Source organism: Ranitomeya imitator, chromosome 2 (genome assembly GCF_032444005.1).
Source record: "Ranitomeya imitator isolate aRanImi1 chromosome 2, aRanImi1.pri, whole genome shotgun sequence".
NCBI lineage: Eukaryota > Metazoa > Chordata > Amphibia > Anura > Dendrobatidae > Ranitomeya > Ranitomeya imitator.
In genome coordinates this window covers 250655960-250673975 of record NC_091283.1, presented here as the reverse complement: position 1 = coordinate 250673975, position 18016 = coordinate 250655960, and the positions used below count along the sequence as shown (strand labels likewise).

Here is an 18016-nt window from a genome sequence, read left to right as displayed (position 1 = left end):
ATGAACCCACCAGCACTGGTCTGCTAGGCCTGGATCGAGCAGACTCTCTTCGACATGATGGGGCATTCCCACCTTGGATGTTTCTCAGGATCGGCTGCCGTGTCCTTCACAATTCAAGGCCGGTATTATGATCTCTGGTCCGGGACACCGAAACCTCAGACACCGGAGGCAGGCCTGAGGGGGGGGGGGGGGGGAGGGCTTCAGAGCCGCATACACTACCGACAGTCCTGCCCGCATGCACCAACAGCATATTACATTTTTACAATACTTTAGAAATGCATAAAATGAAACAAGCAAAGGCATAAAATCAAACAAGGAAAGGCATAAAGTTTTTCTATGCAAAAAAGGCAGTTTTATAAAATTAGAAATATTTCTATATCTAATGTTAAAATGATATTTATCCAGTATTTCTATAAGTAAAAGTCTGAGGTTTCTGTGAGAAATGGTAATTGTTTACCTCTTAACCCCTTAGCGACCGCCGATACGCCTTTTAACGGCGGCCGCTAAGGGTACTTAAACCACAGCGCCGTTAATTAACGGCGCTGTGGAAAAAGTCCATAGCGCCCCCCAGAGGCCGATTTTCTCCGGGGTCTCGGCTGCCGAGGGTAGCCGAGACCCCAGAGAACATGATTCGGGGGGTTTTTAACCCACCCCGCATTTGCGATCGCCGGTAATTAACCGTTTACCGGCGATCGCAAAAAAAAAAAAAGCGATCTCTTTTTAATTTCTCTGTCCTCCGATGTGATCGCACATCGGAGGACAGAGAAAAGGGGTCCCAGGAGGCCCCCCAATACTCAACTAGCTCCCCCGATGCTCCTCGTGTCTCCCGGTGGGCGCCGCCATCTTCAAAATGGCGGGCGCATGCGCAGTGCGCCCGCCGGCCGGCACCGGGAGAATCTTTGGGGTCTCGGCTGCCGGGGGTAGCCGAGACCCCAAAGAGCACGATCGGGGTCGGTATTACCGACCCCTGTTTTGCGATCGCCGGTAATTAACTGTTTACCGGCGACCGCAAAAAAAAAAAAAAAAGTAGTGTAATTCTCTGTCCTCTGATGTGATCGCACATCAGAGGACAGAGAAATAGGGGGATTCGGGGACCCTAGCATACTCACCTAGGTCCCTGGATCCTCTTGCTGCTCCTCCTGGCCGCCGGCAGCAGAACATGGCGGACGCATGCCCAGTGCGCCCGCCATCTGTCTCCATCTGCCGGCCGGCAGGAGAACAGCAGTTGGGGCTAAAATTAGGGGTAGGTTAGGGTTAGGTTAGGGGTAAGGTTAGGTTAGGGGTAGGGTTAGGTTAGGGGTAGGGCTAGGGTTGGGGCTAAATTTAGGGTTGGGGCTAAATTTAGGGTTAGGGTTGGGGCTAAACTTAGGGTTAGGCTTCTTTTACACTTACGTCGGTACGGGGCCGTCGCAATGCGTCGGCCCGACATACCGACGCACGTTGTGAAAATTGTGCACAACGTGGGCAGCAGCTGTAGTTTTTCAACGCATCCGCTGCCCAATCTATGTCTTGGGGAGGAGGGGGCGGAGTTACGGCCACGCATGCGCGGTCAGAAATGGCGGATGCGACGTACAAAAAAACGTTTCATTGAACGTTTTTTTGTGCCGACGCTCCGCCAAAACACAACTGATCCAGTGCACGACGGACGCGACGTGTGGCCATCCGTCACGATCCGTCGGCAATACAAGTCTATGGGCAAAAAACGCATCCTGCGGGCACATTTGCAGGATCCGTTTCTTGTCCAAAACGACGGATTGCGACGGAATGCCAAACGACGCAAGTGTGAAAGTAGCCCTAGGGTTAGGGTTGGGGCTAAAGTTAGGGTTAGAGCTGGGATTAGGGTTAGGGTTTGGATTAGGGTTCGTATTAGGGTTAGGGTTGGCATTAGGGTTACGCTTGGGATTAGGGTTAGGTTTGGGATTAGGGTTAAGGTTAGGGTTGTGATTAGGGGTGTATTGGGATTAGGGTTAGGTTTGAGGTTAGGGTTGAGATTAGGATTAGGGGTGTGTTGGATTTAGGGTTTTGATTAGGGTTATGGTTAGGGTTGACATTAGGGTTGTTTTGGGGTAAGGGTTGTGATTATGGTTAGGGTTAGTGATTAGGATTATGGATGAGGTTGGGATTAGGGTTAGGGGTGTGTTGGGGTTAGGGTTGGAGCTAGAATTGGGGGGTTTCCACTGTTTAGGTACATCAGGGGGTCTCCAAACACGACAGCCAATTTTGCGCTCAAAAAGTCAAATGGTGCTCCCTCCCTTCTGAGCTCTGCCGTGCGCCCAAACAGTGGTTTACCGCCACATATGGGGCATCAGCGTACTCGGGATAAATTGGACAACAACTATTGCAGTCCAATTTCTCCTGTTACCCTTGTGAAAATAAAAACTTGGGGGCTACAATATCTTTTTTGTGGAAAAAAAAATATTTTTTATTTTCACGACTCTGCATTCTAAACTTCTGTGAAGCACTTGGGCATTCAAGGTTCTCACCACACATCTAGATAAGTTCCATGGGGGGTCTAGTTTCCAAAATGGGGTCACTTGTGGAGGGTTTCTACTGGTTAGGTACATCAGGGGCTCTGCAAACGCAGCATAATACCCGCAGACCATTCTATCAAAGTCTGCATTCCAAAACGGCGCTCCTTCCTTCCGAGCTCTGCCGTGCGCCCAAACAGTGATTTACCCCCACATATGGGGTACCAGCATACTCAGGACAAATTGGACAACAACTTTTGGGGTCCAGTTTCTCTTGTTACCCTTGTGAAAATAAAAATTTGGTGGCTAAAAAATCTTTTTTGTGGAAAAAAAAATATTTTTTATTTTCACGGCTCTGCATTATAAACTTCTGTGAAGCACTTGGGCATTCAAGGTTCTCACCACACATCTAGATAAGTTCCATGGGGGTCTAGTTTCCAAAATGGGGTCACTTGTGGGGGATTTCTACTGTTTAGGCACATCAGGGGCTCTCCAAACGCGACATGGCGTCCAATCTCAATTCCAGCCAATTCTACATTGAAAAAGTAAAACGGCACTCCTTCTCTTCCAAGCTCTGCGGTGCGCCCTAACAGTTGTTTACCCCCACATATTGGGTATCAGCGTACTCAGGAGAAATTGCACAACAACTTTTGTGGTCTAATTTCTCCTGTTACCCTTGTGAAAATAAGAATTTGTGGGCAAAAAGATCATTTTTGTGTAAACAAAAGCGATTTTTTATTTTCACGGCTCTACGTTATAAACTTCTGTGAAGCACTTGGGGGTTCAAAGTGCTCACCACACATCTAGATAAGTTCCTTAAGGGGTCTAGTTTCCAAAATGGTGTCACTTGTGGGGAGTTTCCACTGTTTAGGTACATCAGGGGCTCTCTAAATGTGACATGGTGTCCGATCTCAATTCCAGCCAATTCTGCATTGAAAAAGTCAAACGGCGCTCCTTCACTTCTAAGTTCTGCGGTGCGCCCTAACAGTGGTTTACCCCCACATATGGGGTATTGGCGTATTCAGGAGAAATTGCATAACAAAATTTATGGTTACATTTCTGTTTTTACACTTGTGAAAATAAAAAAAATGGTTCTGAATTAAGATGTTTGCAAAAAAAAGTTAAATGTTCATTTTTTCCTTCCACATTGTTTCAGTTCCTGTGAAGCACGTAAAGGGTTAATAAACTTCTTGAATGTGGTTTTGAGAACCTTGAGGGGTGTAGTTTTTAGAATGGTGTCACACTTCATTATTTTCTATCATATAGACCCCTCAAAATGACTTCAAATGTGATGTGGTCCCTAAAAAAAAAAAATGGTGTTGTAAAAATGAGAAATTGCTGGTCAACTTTTAACCCTTATAACTCCCTAACAAAAAAAAATTTTGTTTCCAAAATTGTGCTGATGTAAAGTAGACATGTGGGAAATGTTATTTATTAACTATTTTTTATGACATATCTCTCTGATTTAAGGGCATAAAAATACAAAGTTTGAAAACTGCAAAATTTTAAAAATTTTCGCCATATTTCCGTTTTTTTCATAAATAATCGCAAGTAATATCGAAGAAATGTTACCACTAACATGAAGTACAATATGTCACGAAAAAACAATCTCAGAATCAGCGGGATCCGTTGAAGCGTTCCAGAGTTATAACCTCATAAAGTGACAGTGGTCAGAATTGCAAAAATTGGCCTGGTCATTAAGTACCAAATTGGCTCTGTCACTAAGGGGTTAAACCAGTTCTGAATGTAAATAAAACATTGCTCTGATTAAGTCTCCACATTGTATTTGTCTTTCATTTCATGCGTAGGGCAGGAGAAGCCCATGATGTATCTGTGTAAAGCTAGGTTCACATTGCGTTAATGGGTTAACGCTAACAGACTGCGTTGCACGGCAAAAATGTCTAAATTAACGCCGTGCAACGGGTCCGTTAGCGCACCCATTGACAGCAATGTTACTTTTAGCTGAAGCGCATCACTAGCGCATGCCATTTTCGGCACGCGCTAGCGATGTGCCGTTCTTTTGTGACGGACCTCGGACGCTGCTTGTGTGTCCGAGGCCCGTTCCTCGCTACCGCAGATCGGGGATCTGCGCTAGTGGGGAGGGTGAACGCCGACCCTCTAGAAATATTCCGTTAGCGCAATCCGCTAGCGCTATGCGCTTAACGGATTGCACTAACGCAATGTGAACCTAGCGTAAGACATAAGGTGCTATAATAACAGCCTTGGGCTGGTTTCACACCAGCATTCGGCAGGGCTGCGGATGGCAGCCTTCTTCCTCCGTTAAGCTCCGCCCAATGCCGCACCTCTTCCTTCAGTTCCGCCTACGTCTGCATGCGTCCTGCATCTGCATGCGTCCTGCATACCCTATCTTTAACATTGGGTACGCAGGCCAAGCGGATGCCGCTGCATGCGTTGTTTTAACGCTGCGCCGACCGCAACAAAATGCAACATGTTGCGTTTGACGCAGTTCAGCGCATCGTCAAAACGACACGTGCTTATGTACCCAATGTTAAAGATAGGGGATGCATGCAGACGTAGACGGAGCTGAAAGAAGAGGTGTAGCAGTGGGTGGGGCTTAACGGAGGAAGAAGGCTGCCTAAGGCTACGTTCACACTAGCGTTGTGCGCCGCTGCGTCGGCGACACAACGCACGCAAAAACGCACGCAAAAACGCTGCGTTTTGCGACGCATGCGTCGTTTTTTGCCGAAAATCGGACGCAAGAAAAATGCAACTTGTTGCGTTTTCTTGGTCCGACGCTAGCGGCAAAAAAGACGCATGCGTCGCACAACGCAACAAACAAAAACGCATGCGTCCCCCATGTTAAACATAGGGGCGCATGACGCGTGCGTCGCCCGACGCACACTAGCATAACGCTAGTGTGAACGTTACCTTACACTGGTGTGAAACCAGTCTTAGGTAAACCACTTTTGAAACAATGTTCACTTGTACAAGCATTTAACCCCTCAGTGATGGGGCCAATTTTTTTAAAATCTGACCAGTGTAACTTTATGTAGTAATAACTCTGGAATGCTTCAACATATTCCATTGATTTTGAGGTTGTTTTTTTTCCTGACATATTAGACTTTATGATAATGGTAAACTTGGGCTAATGATAAACTTGGGTTAATATGTTTTGCTTTATTTTGTAAAAATATCAGAAATTTTAAAAAATAGAAATTTTCAAATTTTGAATGATTTTCCCTTTAAGGCCGGAGTCACACTAGAGAGGAATACGGACGAGTGCTATGCGAGAAAAAAAAAACTGCATAGCACTCGGACCAATGTTAATCTGTTGGGCAGCTCCCATCACTTTTTTTTTTTTTTTTAAGGCCGTATTATATGTGCGAGTGAAATTGCACTATGCTGCGATTTGCACCGTATATCAGCCGAGAATCCCCAATGAAAGTCTGTTTATGCAAGAAAAACTCACACCACACGGGCCATCAGTGTGACTTGCAAGAAATACGCAACGGTGTCCTTTTTAAAGGCTTGCAATTCAGGTGCAGTGTACAGTAAAATCACACTGACAGCTTACAATATTTACAAATAGTTAATTTGTCAGCTTCTGTCAAATCATTGCAGGATAGGAGACATGGTTTACATACAGTAAACCATTGCAGAACGGTTAGATTTATATAGGTCAGTGACTAATACGGTGAGTAGTGTGTGTGTGTGTGTAAAATTTGGGACCTGTATGTATTTAATAAAAATGTTTTCACTGAAAAAACTGGCGTGGGCTCCCACACAATTTTCTGTGCCACAGAGGGAAAGTCAGTGACTGAGGACAGATATTATAGCCTAGAGAGGGACCATGGTTATTGCCACCCCAGAAAAGGTGCATCTGTAAGATGCGCCAATTCTGGCACTCAGCCTCTGTTCTCACTGCCCTGTAGCGGTGGCATATGGGGTAATAAGGGGTTAATGTCACCTTTGTATTGTAAGATGACAGTAGGCCTGCTTACTAATGGAGAGGTGTCTGATAGATGCCTCTCCATTACTAACCTGTGGGCTTGATGTTACTTGACAATAAAATGGTGACATCAACCCCACAAATCTGAGCCCCACTGCTACAGGGCAAGTGGGAAGAGCGAGGCTAAGTACCAGAATTGGCAGATCTATAAGATGCGCCATTTCTGGGATGGCTGAGAGCTGATGGTTTTTAGCCTCTGGGGCTGCCAATATCCATGGCCTCTTCACAGACTATTAATATCAGCCTACAGCTTTTATAGGGGGACCCCATGTCAATATTTTGTGTCCCACTGTAAAATAGCCAGTAAAGGCTAAGCAAACAGCTGTGAGCTGATATTAATAGCCTGGGAACCTTTATGGTTATTGGCTCCTTTCCAGAATATTAACATCAGCTGTCAGCTTTCCCTCTGCTGGTTATGAAAATTATGCCGTGCTAGATATAGACACTAACATTCACAGCAGCGCGTCCGCCCCGATGCTCTTTTCTGACTCCTTTCTCAGGCCCCCAAAAAAGTGTTAACTAAGTACCCTTTATTTTCTTGCACTGTAGCCGTTCACTTACTACAGGGTATTCAATCATTGTTTCTGTCCCCCCCCGACATAAAGTACGACCACTATCTATATGCCTTTATATACAGCATTCTAGAATGCTGTGTATATATAGTAGGCCCACTGCCTGTATACCCTTATATACAGCATTTTATAAAGCACAACCACTATCTGTATGCCCTTAAGACTTGCCTAGCCCCATACAATGGGCTTTGCTAGTCTTAATCCGGGGCCTTCTCCTCTTCTATCACCGTCCTTCTTTCTTTGAGTCGATGACGCGTCCTATGTCATCCACACGGTGTCTTCCATCGTGCTCCTGTGCATCGCACTTCTTTCTGCCCGTTGCAGTACTTTGCTTTGTGCTCGGCAGAGAAGTGTTCCTGCACAGAAGCGTGATGAGGGAGGTTGTGTGGATGATGTAGAACACATCATCCACGGGAAGGACTGTGCCGGATGAAGACCAGCGCCAAACATAACACCGGACCGCCCCGTAGGTGAGTATAAGAAGTTATTTACATTATGCACATTGGCTTAGGGACATACCGTATATACTCGAGTAGAAGCCGACCACCCCCCCTAATTTTGCCACAAAAAACTGGGAAAACTTAATGACTCGAGTATAAGCCTTAGGGTGGAAAATGCAGCAGCTACTGGTAAATGTCAAAAATAAAAATAGATACCAATAAAAGTAAAATTAATTGAGACATCAGTAGGTTAAGTGTTTTTGAATATCCATATTGATTGAGGAGCCCCATATAATGCTCCATAAAGTTTATGATGGCCCCATAAGATGCTCCATATTAAAATATGCCCCATATAATGCTGCACAAATGTTAATAATGGCCCCATAAGATGCTTCATAGAAACTTTTGCCCCATACAATGCTGCATAAAGGTTGATGGCCCCATAAGATGCTCCATAGATTTTACTCCATAGATTATGCCCCATGAGATGCTCCACACATTATGCCCCATTTGCTGTTGCTGCGAATAAAATAAAATAAAAACACATACTCGCCTCTCTTCACTCAGGCCCCCGGCACTTTCCACTGCTGCGCGCTGCTCTGTCTTCCATCCTCTGCACTGACTGTTCAGGCAGAGGGCGGCGCGCACATTAATTACGTCATCGTGCCCTCTGACCTAAACAGTCACAGCCAGAGGACAGAGCGGCCCGCAGCGGTGGAAAGGGGAGAGGTGAATATCACGCAATGCTCACCTCCCCCGTCATACTCGCCTGCTCCCGACGCGGTCACTGGCAGCTTCTTACTGTCAGATGGTCTCCGGGAGTCGGCAGCGTCTTCCTATGTTCAGCTGTCACGAACAGCTCATTAAAGTAATGAATATGCATCCATATTCATTAATGAGCAGTTCCACGTGACCGTTGAACAAAGGAAGAGCTGCCCGGAGACCATCGGACATGCAGGGACCGCGCCGGGAGCAGGTGAGTATGTGACAGCCGCCGCTACCCCTCCCCCACCGACAATGACAAAAGTGGGCTGAAAATCTCGGCTTATACTCGAGTATATACGGTATGTACGGTACAGCACTGTAGAAGGGTGTGTATAAGGGCATATAGGTTCTGGTGGTACTATATATGGGGAAAATCTGGTGACAGGTTCCCTTTAAGAAACCTATGGAACTAGGTAAAAAATAGCATTTTTTGGATGGTGAAAAACTTGTAATTTAAATATTGATGAAGGCTGAGCTGCAGGTGGTCTGTGTCTCTTCATAAGTTTAAGGCCGGGGTCACACTAGCGTAGAATACGGACGAGCGCTATGTGAGAAAACATCGCATGGCACTCGGACCAGTGTTAATCTATGGGGCAGATCACATCTGTGATTATTTTTTCATGCCGAATCGGCATACGAGAACAATCGCAGCATATATACATGACAGGAGCCCATACATTCTGATATCATCAGTAATATATACCTGACAGGGGCCCATACATTCTGATATCATCAGTAATATATACCTGACAGGGGCCCATACATTCTGATATTATCACTAATATACACCTGACAGGGGCCCGTACATTCTGATATCATCAGTAATATATACCTGACAGAAGCCCATACATTCTGATATCATCACTAATATATACCTGACAGGGGCCCTTACATTCTGATACCATCATTAATATATACCTGACAGGAGCCCGTACAGTCTATATCTACAATAATATATACCTGACAGGAGCCCGTACAGTCTGTATCTACAATAATATATACCTGGCAGGAGCCCGTACAGTCTGTATCTACAATAATATATACCTGACAGGAGCCCGTACAGTCTGTATCTACAATACTATATACCTGACAGGAGCCCGTACAGTCTGTATCTACAATAATATACACCTGACAGGAGCCCGTACAGTCTGTATCTACAATACTATATACCTGACAGGAGCCCGTACAGTCTGTATCTACAATAATATATACCTGACAGGAGCCCGTACAGTCTGTATCTACCATACTATATACCTGACAGGAGCCCGTACAGTCTGTATCTACAATACTATATACCTGACAGGAGCCCGTACAGTCTGTATCTACAATAATATATACCTGACAGGAGCCCGTACAGTCTATATCTACAATAATATATACCTGACAGGAGCCCGTACAGTCTAGTGTCTTCACCAGTGAGCTGACTAGACTGTATGGGCTGCAGTCAGGACCTGGCAGGAGCCCATATATTCTGCTGGTTTTAATAATTTATACCTTGAAGGAGCACATACATTCTAGTGTCATGTATGGGCTGCAGTCAGGGCCAGGCAGCAGCCCATAAAGTCTGCTAAAGTCTGCTATCTTCAGGAATATATACCTGACTGCAGCCCATACACTCTAGCATCTTCAGTAGTGAGCAGGCTACACTGTATGGGCTGCAGTCAGGACCTGGAAGGAGCCCATACACTCTAGGCTCAACCCTAAATCCCAGTCGGCTGTAGCCCTGGTCCTTCTGTGCACTGGGATTTCGCTTCCTCACACAGTCGCTATTTCCTAGTCGGCAGAGGGACCAGGTCCTTTAGTGACTTGGTTTTATCCTGCTCTATATAAGAATGCTGAATCCCAGTAGATAGAAGGCCCCTTACTGTATATAGATATATATGGATCCTGTCATGTGATTTTTTTTGAGCTGCAGACTAGATCTGACATCTGATCACACATTTATTTATATGTGACAATTACACGCAAGAATTTTCCCCTTAATCCCAGTGTGTACAATATTCTGCGCCAATCTCATCCGCGTCCCGTTTTATTTTCTGGTGATCATTTTTGTAGATCACACGACCACAGATTTTTTTCCATGCATGCACCTAGGAGTGTTTTAACCCTCGGGCGATTTTCCGTTTTTTAACATTTTTTTTCCTTCCCATAACTTATTTTTCCATTCACATCGCCAATGGGATTTTTTTAAAAATTATTATTATTGATACCATTTGGCGCGGATACCATGTTTTGATCCCCTCTTATTTCATTTTATTGGAATGTTGCGGCGACAAAAAAAACGTAATTATGGCGTTTCGAGTTTACTTCTCGTTATGCCGTTTACCAATCAGATTATTTTATATTTTCATTGGTCAGACCTTTCTGAACACATGAATTCCCAATTTATTTATTTTTTTTAATGGAGCAAAAGCGATATTTTTTTTCTTATATTTTTATGATATATGACGTAACTTGTAGATCACACAACCACAGATTTTTTTTTTCCTGCCCATAACTTATTTTTCCATCCACATCGCCTTTGGGATTTTTTTTTATTTTGGCGGGACATTCTTATTGATACCATTTTGGCACGGATACCATGTTTTGATCACCTCTTATTTCATTTTATTGCAATGTTGCGGTGACCAAAAAAAAGTCATTATGGCGTTTCAAGTTTTTTTCTCATTATGCCGTTTACTGATCAGATTATTTTACATTTTGATTGGTCAGACCTTTCTGAATTTTTTTTTTTTTTTTCTAAATGGAGCAAAGTGATATTTTTTTAAATATATTTTTATGATACATCACGTAACTACGTCATGCGTTGTGAAGGGGTCAATTCTATAACTATTGGCCAAATGGACCAGGTCCTTCTGCCAACTTGAATTTAGCCTGCTCCCTGTGAGAAAGCTAAATCCCGGTCGGCTAAAGGACCTGGTCCCTGTGAGTGTTTTAATACTAGATCTAGTAGGTTAAAGGACCAGGTCCTTCTTTCAACTTGGATTTATCCTGGTCTCTGTGAGAAAACTAAATCCCAGTTGGCTAAAGGACCAGGTCCCTGTGAGTGTTTTAATACTAGACCTAGCAGGCTAAAGGACCAGATCCTTCTGCCAACTTGGATTTAGCCTGCTCTCTGTGAGAAAGCTAAATCCCATTTGGCTAAGGCCTCTTTCACACTTCCTTTTCTTGCAATCCGTCGCAATCCGTCATTTTGGGCAAAAACGGATCCTGCAAATGTGCTCGCAGGATGCGTTTTTTTACCACACGTCGCGTCCATCATGCTACGGATCCGTCGTGTTTTGGCGGACCGTCGTCACAAAAAAAGTTCAATGTAACGTGTTTTTGTACGTCGCGTCCGCCATTTTCGACCTCGCATGCGCGGCCGAAACTCCGCCCCCTCCTCCCCAGACTGCAGAATGGGCAGCGGATGCGTTGAAAACTGCATCCGCTGCCCACGTCGTGCAAAACTTTCACAACGTCCGTCGGTACGTCGGCCCGACGCATTGCGACGAAAGATGATCTACTAGATCTAGCAGACTAAAAGACCAGGTCCTTCTGCCAACTTGAATTTAGCCTGCTCACTGTGAGAAAGCTAAATCCAAGTGGGATAAAGGACCAGGTCCCTTGAAGTGGTTTAATACCAGACTTAGGCTAGGGTCACATTGCGTTATGTTGTATTGTATATTGGGCGTGCGCTAGCGATGTGCCGTCATTTGAGTGATGGACCGCGAACACTGCTTGCAGCGTTCGCGGTCCGTTCCTCGCTAGCGCAGATCGGGGATCTGTGCTAGCGGGATCGGCTAATGCGATCCCTTTTGGGACATTGCGTTAGCGCAGTTCATAGCGCTATGCTCTAAACGGACTGCCCTAACGCAATGTGACCCTAGCCTTAGTAAGCTAAAACACCAGGTCCTTCTGCCCACTTAGATTTAGCTTGCTGTATGTAACAAATTCTAGTGGGCAACGCAGTCCAACAGTGATTCACCATCTGATGCACTGTAATGATTCCACTGGTTCACTGTCGGACTTCCGTACTGTAGTGCCCCTGTGTCACGCAGGGGGCAGTCCAGCAATCCAACCTACTACAATGTTTCCGCCAGGTTATGCATATTGCCGGTCACTGTGCTCCTTGAGTTCACCTCAAGTGACAGTTGACAGCTCAGAGGGTTCTGTGATAACCGCAAACTGTAATCTCCAGTGACCTCACAGGTGGTGGCTTCCATGCCACCCTTAGGCCGGCGTCACACTCGGCGTAAGACAATATGGTCCGTAATTTACGGCCGTAATACGCAGAAAAGTCCCCAAAATAGTGGTCCATATCTCCTCCGTAGGCAGGGTGTGTCAGCGTATTTTGCGCATGGCATCCTCCGTATGTAATCCATATGGCATCCGTACTGCGAGATTTTCTCGCAGGCTTGCAAAACCGACATATGGACATACAATGGATCCATATGCTCAAAAAATCGTAACAACATATATACTGTCTATATATATATATATATATCTATAACGCTGGGAGCGTCACTCTGTCCGAAGCCTTTATAGACTGCGCAAGCGCAAGTGCCGACGCAGTCTAGGCCTCACAGAGTGACGCTCCCGGGAGATCGCGGTATGCGTTAACACTGAACGCACACCGCGATCTCCACTGGAGAGTCAGGGACCGCCAGGAGGGTGAGTATCGGCTATATTCACCTGTCCCGTTCCACCGCTGCGCGCGGCCATCTTCCCGGTCCTCGGGACCGGGTCCTGTGACCTTCAGTTCAGAGGGCGCGATGACGCGCTTAATGCCTGAACAGTCACAGCCAGAGGACCAGGAAGATGGCGGCGCGCAGCGGTGGAACGGAGGACAGGTGAATATAGTAAGTGCTGGGGGGCCTGAGCTGGCGGCGATACCGGCACCTGACCCCCACAGCGCGCCGGTGTCCCCGCCTGCTCAGGCCCCCCCAGCACTCGGCGCCGAGCGGGTCAGAGGCAGCGGGTCAGAGGCAGCGGGGCCAAGCGGGTCAGAGGCAGCGGGGCCGAGCGGGTCAGAGCAGAGTCTGACAGATGTAGCAGGCAGGGTGTGGCAGATGTAGCAGAGCAGAGTGTGGCAAACGTAGCAGAGCAGAATGTGGCAGATGTAGCAGAGCTGAGTGTGGCAGAAGTAGTAGAGCAGAGTGTGGCAGATGTAGCAGAGCTGAGTGTGGCAGGATGGGAGCAGCCCATGTCAGAATGGGGGCGCAGGATGGAGCAGCGCTTGACAGGATGGGGACGCAGGATGAAGCAGCACATGACAGGATGGGGGCGCAGGATGGGAGCAGCACATGACAGGATGGGGGCGCAGGATGGAGCAGCACATACCAGGATGGAGACCATATACCAATATAAATGCTCGCCACTCGGGCGTAGAACGGGTTCAATAGCTAGTATATATAAATATATATACAGTGGGGCAAAAAAGTATTTAGTCAGTCAGCAATAGTGCAAGTTCCACCACTTAAAAAGATGAGAGGCGTCTGTAATTTACATCATAGGTAGACCTCAACTATGGGAGACAAACTGAGAAAAAAAAAATCCAGAAAATCACATTGTCTGTTTTTTTAACATTTTATTTGCATATTATGGTGGAAAATAAGTATTTGGTCAGAAACAAACAATCAAGATTTCTGGCTCTCACAGACCTGTAACTTCTTCTTTAAGAGTCTCCTCTTTCCTCCACTCATTACCTGTAGTAATGGCACCTGTTTAAACTTGTTATCAGTATAAAAAGACACCTGTGCACACCCTCAAACAGTCTGACTCCAAACTCCACTATGGTGAAGACCAAAGAGCTGTCAAAGGACACCAGAAACAAAATTGTAGCCCTGCACCAGGCTGGGAAGACTGAATCTGCAATAGCCAACCAGCTTGGAGTGAAGAAATCAACAGTGGGAGCAATAATTAGAAAATGGAAGACATACAAGACCACTGATAATCTCCCTCGATCTGGGGCTCCACGCAAAATCCCACCCCGTGGGGTCAGAATGATCACAAGAACGGTGAGCGATAATCCCAGAACCACACGGGGGGACCTAGTGAATGAGCTGCAGAGAGCTGGGACCAATGTAACAAGGCCTACCATAAGTAACACACTACGCCACCATGGACTCAGATCCTGCAGTGCCAGACATGTCCCACTGCTTAAGCCAGTACATGTCCGGGCCCGTCTGAAGTTTGCTAGAGAGCATTTGGATGATCCAGAGGAGTTTTGGGAGAATGTCCTATGGTCTGATGAAACCAAACTGGAACTGTTTGGTAGAAACACAACTTGCCGTGTTTGGAGGAAAAAGAATACTGAGTTGCATCCATCAAACACCGTACCTACTGTAAAGCATGGTGGTGGAAACATCATGCTTTGGGGCTGTTTCTCTGCAAAGGGGCCAGGACGACTGATCCGGGTACATGAAAGAATGAATGGGGCCATGTATCGTGAGATTTTGAGTGCAAACCTCCTTCCATCAGCAAGGGCATTGAAGATGAAACGTGGCTGGGTCTTTCAACATGACAATGATCCAAAGCACACCGCCATGGCAACGAAGGAGTGGCTTCGTAAGAAGCATTTCAAGGTCCTGGAGTGACCTAGCCAGTCTCCAGATCTCAACCCTATAGAAAACCTTTGGAGGGAGTTGAAAGTCCGTGTTGCCAAGCGAAAAGCCAAAAACATCACTGCTCTAGAGGAGATCTGCATGGAGGAATGGGCCAACATACCAATAACAGTGTGTGGCAACCTTGTGAAGACTTACAGAAAACGTTTCACCTCTGTCATTGCCAACAAAGGATATATTACAAAGTATTGAGATGAAATTTTGTTTCTGACCAAATACTTATTTTCCACCATAATATGCAAATAAAATGATAAAAAAACAGACAATGTGATTTTCTGGATTTTTTTTTCTCAGTTTGTCTCCCATAGTTGAGGTCTACCTATGATGTAAATTACAGACGCCTCTCATCTTTTTAAGTGGTGGAACTTGCACTATTGCTGACTGACTAAATACTTTTGTGCCCCACTGTATATATATATATATATATATATATATATATATATATATATATATGTCAGTAGACACATATATGTATATATATTAATATTTCATCCAGCGCGGGATAGCAAAAGCCGGCAATTGAATTACCGGCTTTAAAGCCATCTCCTTCCTAAACCCGACATGATATGAGACATGGTTTACATACAGTAAACCATCTCATATCCCCATTTTTTTGCATATTCCACACTACTAATGCTAGTAGTGTGTATGTGCAAAATTTGGGCGCTCTAGCTATTAAATTAAAGGGTTAAATGGCGGAAAAAATTGGCGTGAGCTCCCGCGCAATTTTCTCCGCCAGAGTAGTAAAGCCAGTGACTGAGGGCAGATATTAATAGCCTGGAGAGTGTCCATGGTTATTGACCCCCCTGGCTAAAAACATCTGCCCCCAGAAAAGGCACATCTGGAAGATGCGCCTATTCTGGCACTTGGCCACCCTCTTCCCATTCCCGTGTAGCAGTGGGATATGGGGTAATGAAGGGTTAATGTCACCTTGCTATTGTAAGGTGACATTAAGCCAGATTAATAATGGAGAGGCGCCAATTATGACACCTATCCATTATTAATCCAATTGTATGAAATGGTTAAAAAACACACACACACATTATTACAAAGTCTTTTAATGAAATACAAACACAGGTTGTTGGAATATTTTATTATCCTGGTAATCCACCTGAAGACCCTCACTCTGTAACAAAGGAAAAATAAAAAAACAACAATATCTCATACCTTCCGATGATCTGTCACGTCCCACGATGTAAATCCATCTGAAGGGGTTAAAATATTTTACAGGCTGGAGCTCTGCTATAATGCAGCTGTGCTCCTGCCTGTAAAACCCCAGCGAATGAATGGAAAGTAGGTCAATGACCTGTAGTTACCTTCATTCGCGGTGATGCGCCCTCTGCTGGTTGTCCTCATATGACCTCGAGGCTGGGAAAATATTCTGAAAAGTTCCCACGCTCGAGGTCATATGAGGACAACCAGCAGAAGTGTCTATCAGCCATATCCTCCTTCTTCACCTCTCGCTTCCTAAAACTCAATGTAGACAATACCGAACTCATCATCTTTCCTCCATTTCGCAAATCCCCCCTACCTGATCTATCTATTATGGTAAGCGGCATCATGCTCTCTCCCACACTTGAAATCCGCTGCCTCGCGGATGGGAAAATATTCTGAAAAGTTCCCAGGCTCGAGTTCATATGAGGACATCCAGCAGAGGGCGCATCACCGCGACTCGAGGTAACTACAGGTCATTCCCCTACATTCCATTCATTCCCCGGGTTTTTACAGCCACGAGCACAGCTGCATTAGCAGAGCTCCTGGGTGTAAAATGATTTAACCCCTTAAGATGGATTTAAAGCGTGGGACAAAACTGAACGACTGAAGGTATGGAATATTGTTGTTTGTTTTGTTTAACTTTGTTTCAGGTGACAAGGGTCTTCAGGTGGATTAAGAGTATAATAAAATATTAAAACAACCTGTGTCTTTATTTCATTAAAATTCTTTGTAATAACGTGTGTGTGTTTTATTAACCATTTCGTACTATTGGATTAATAATGGATAGGTGTCATAATTGATTAATCTGTCATTATTAATCTGGCTTAATGTCACCTTACAATAGCAAGGTAACATTAACCCTTCATTACCCCATATCCCACCGCTACACGGGAGTGGGAAGAGAGAGGCTACATGCCAGAATAGGCGCATCTTCCAGATGTGCCTTTTCTGGGGTGGCTGGGGCAGATGTTTTTAGCTGGGGGGGGGGGCAATAACCATGGTCCCTCTCCAGGCTATTAATATCTGCCCTCAGTCACTGGCTTTCCCACTCTGGCGGAGAAAATTGCGTGGGAGACAATGTTTTCTGCGATTTTACCATTTAATTTAATAGATAGAGCCCCCAAATTTTACACCAAGACACTTCTTACATTACTAAAGAGGAATATGTAATAAAATAAGAGATATGAGATGGTTTACTGTATGTAACCATGTCTCATATCATGTCGGGTTGGGGAAGGAGATAGGAAAATCCGGCAATTGAATTACCGACTTTTCTGCTATCTAGCGCTGCACGGAATACTAATATATATATATATATATATATATATATATATATATACATCCCTATACTATGTATAGACATTTATTTTAGCTATTCTATTCTAACCTGTCAGTGTGATTTAACTGTACACCGCACTGAATTTCCGGCTTTTCTATAGAACACCGCTGCGTATTTCTCGCAAGTCACACTGTTGGTCCGTGTGTAATCCGTATTTTTCTCGCCCCCATAGACTTTCATTGGCGATTTTTTTTTTGCGCAATACGCTGACAAACGCAGCATGCTGCGATTTACTACGGCCGTAAAAGACTGTATAATACGGATCTATAAAATACGGCAGATAGGAGCTGGGCCATAGAGAATCATTGTACAGTGTGCAATCCGTATTTTCTACACCTCTCATACATCCGTAAAACTCGCTAGTGTGACGCCGGCCTAACTCTCAACTCTGCCCTGTCCATCAAACCGCATGTCCAAACTCTTGCCACCTCCTGTCGCCTCCAACTCTAATATATTGCCAGAATCCGTCCCTTCCTCTGCCCTCAATCTACTAAAACGCTTGTGCATGCCCTCATCATCTCTCGCCTCGACTACTGCAACACCCTCCTCTGTGGCCTCCCTGCTAACTCTCTTGCACCACTCCAGTCTGTCCTCAACTCTGCTGCCCGGCTAATCCACCTCTCTCCTCCCCTCTGCAAATCC

The 18016-nt window shown here is 45.3% G+C and overlaps 1 protein-coding gene across 1 annotated transcript in view; it reads right to left on the bottom strand.

Annotated features, from left to right (window-relative positions):
* LOC138662919 (gastrula zinc finger protein XlCGF57.1-like) overlaps positions 1 to 18016 on the bottom strand; it is a 380865-nt gene that overhangs the window by 49055 nt on the left and 313794 nt on the right. The gene's annotated exons all lie outside the window — the stretch shown is intronic.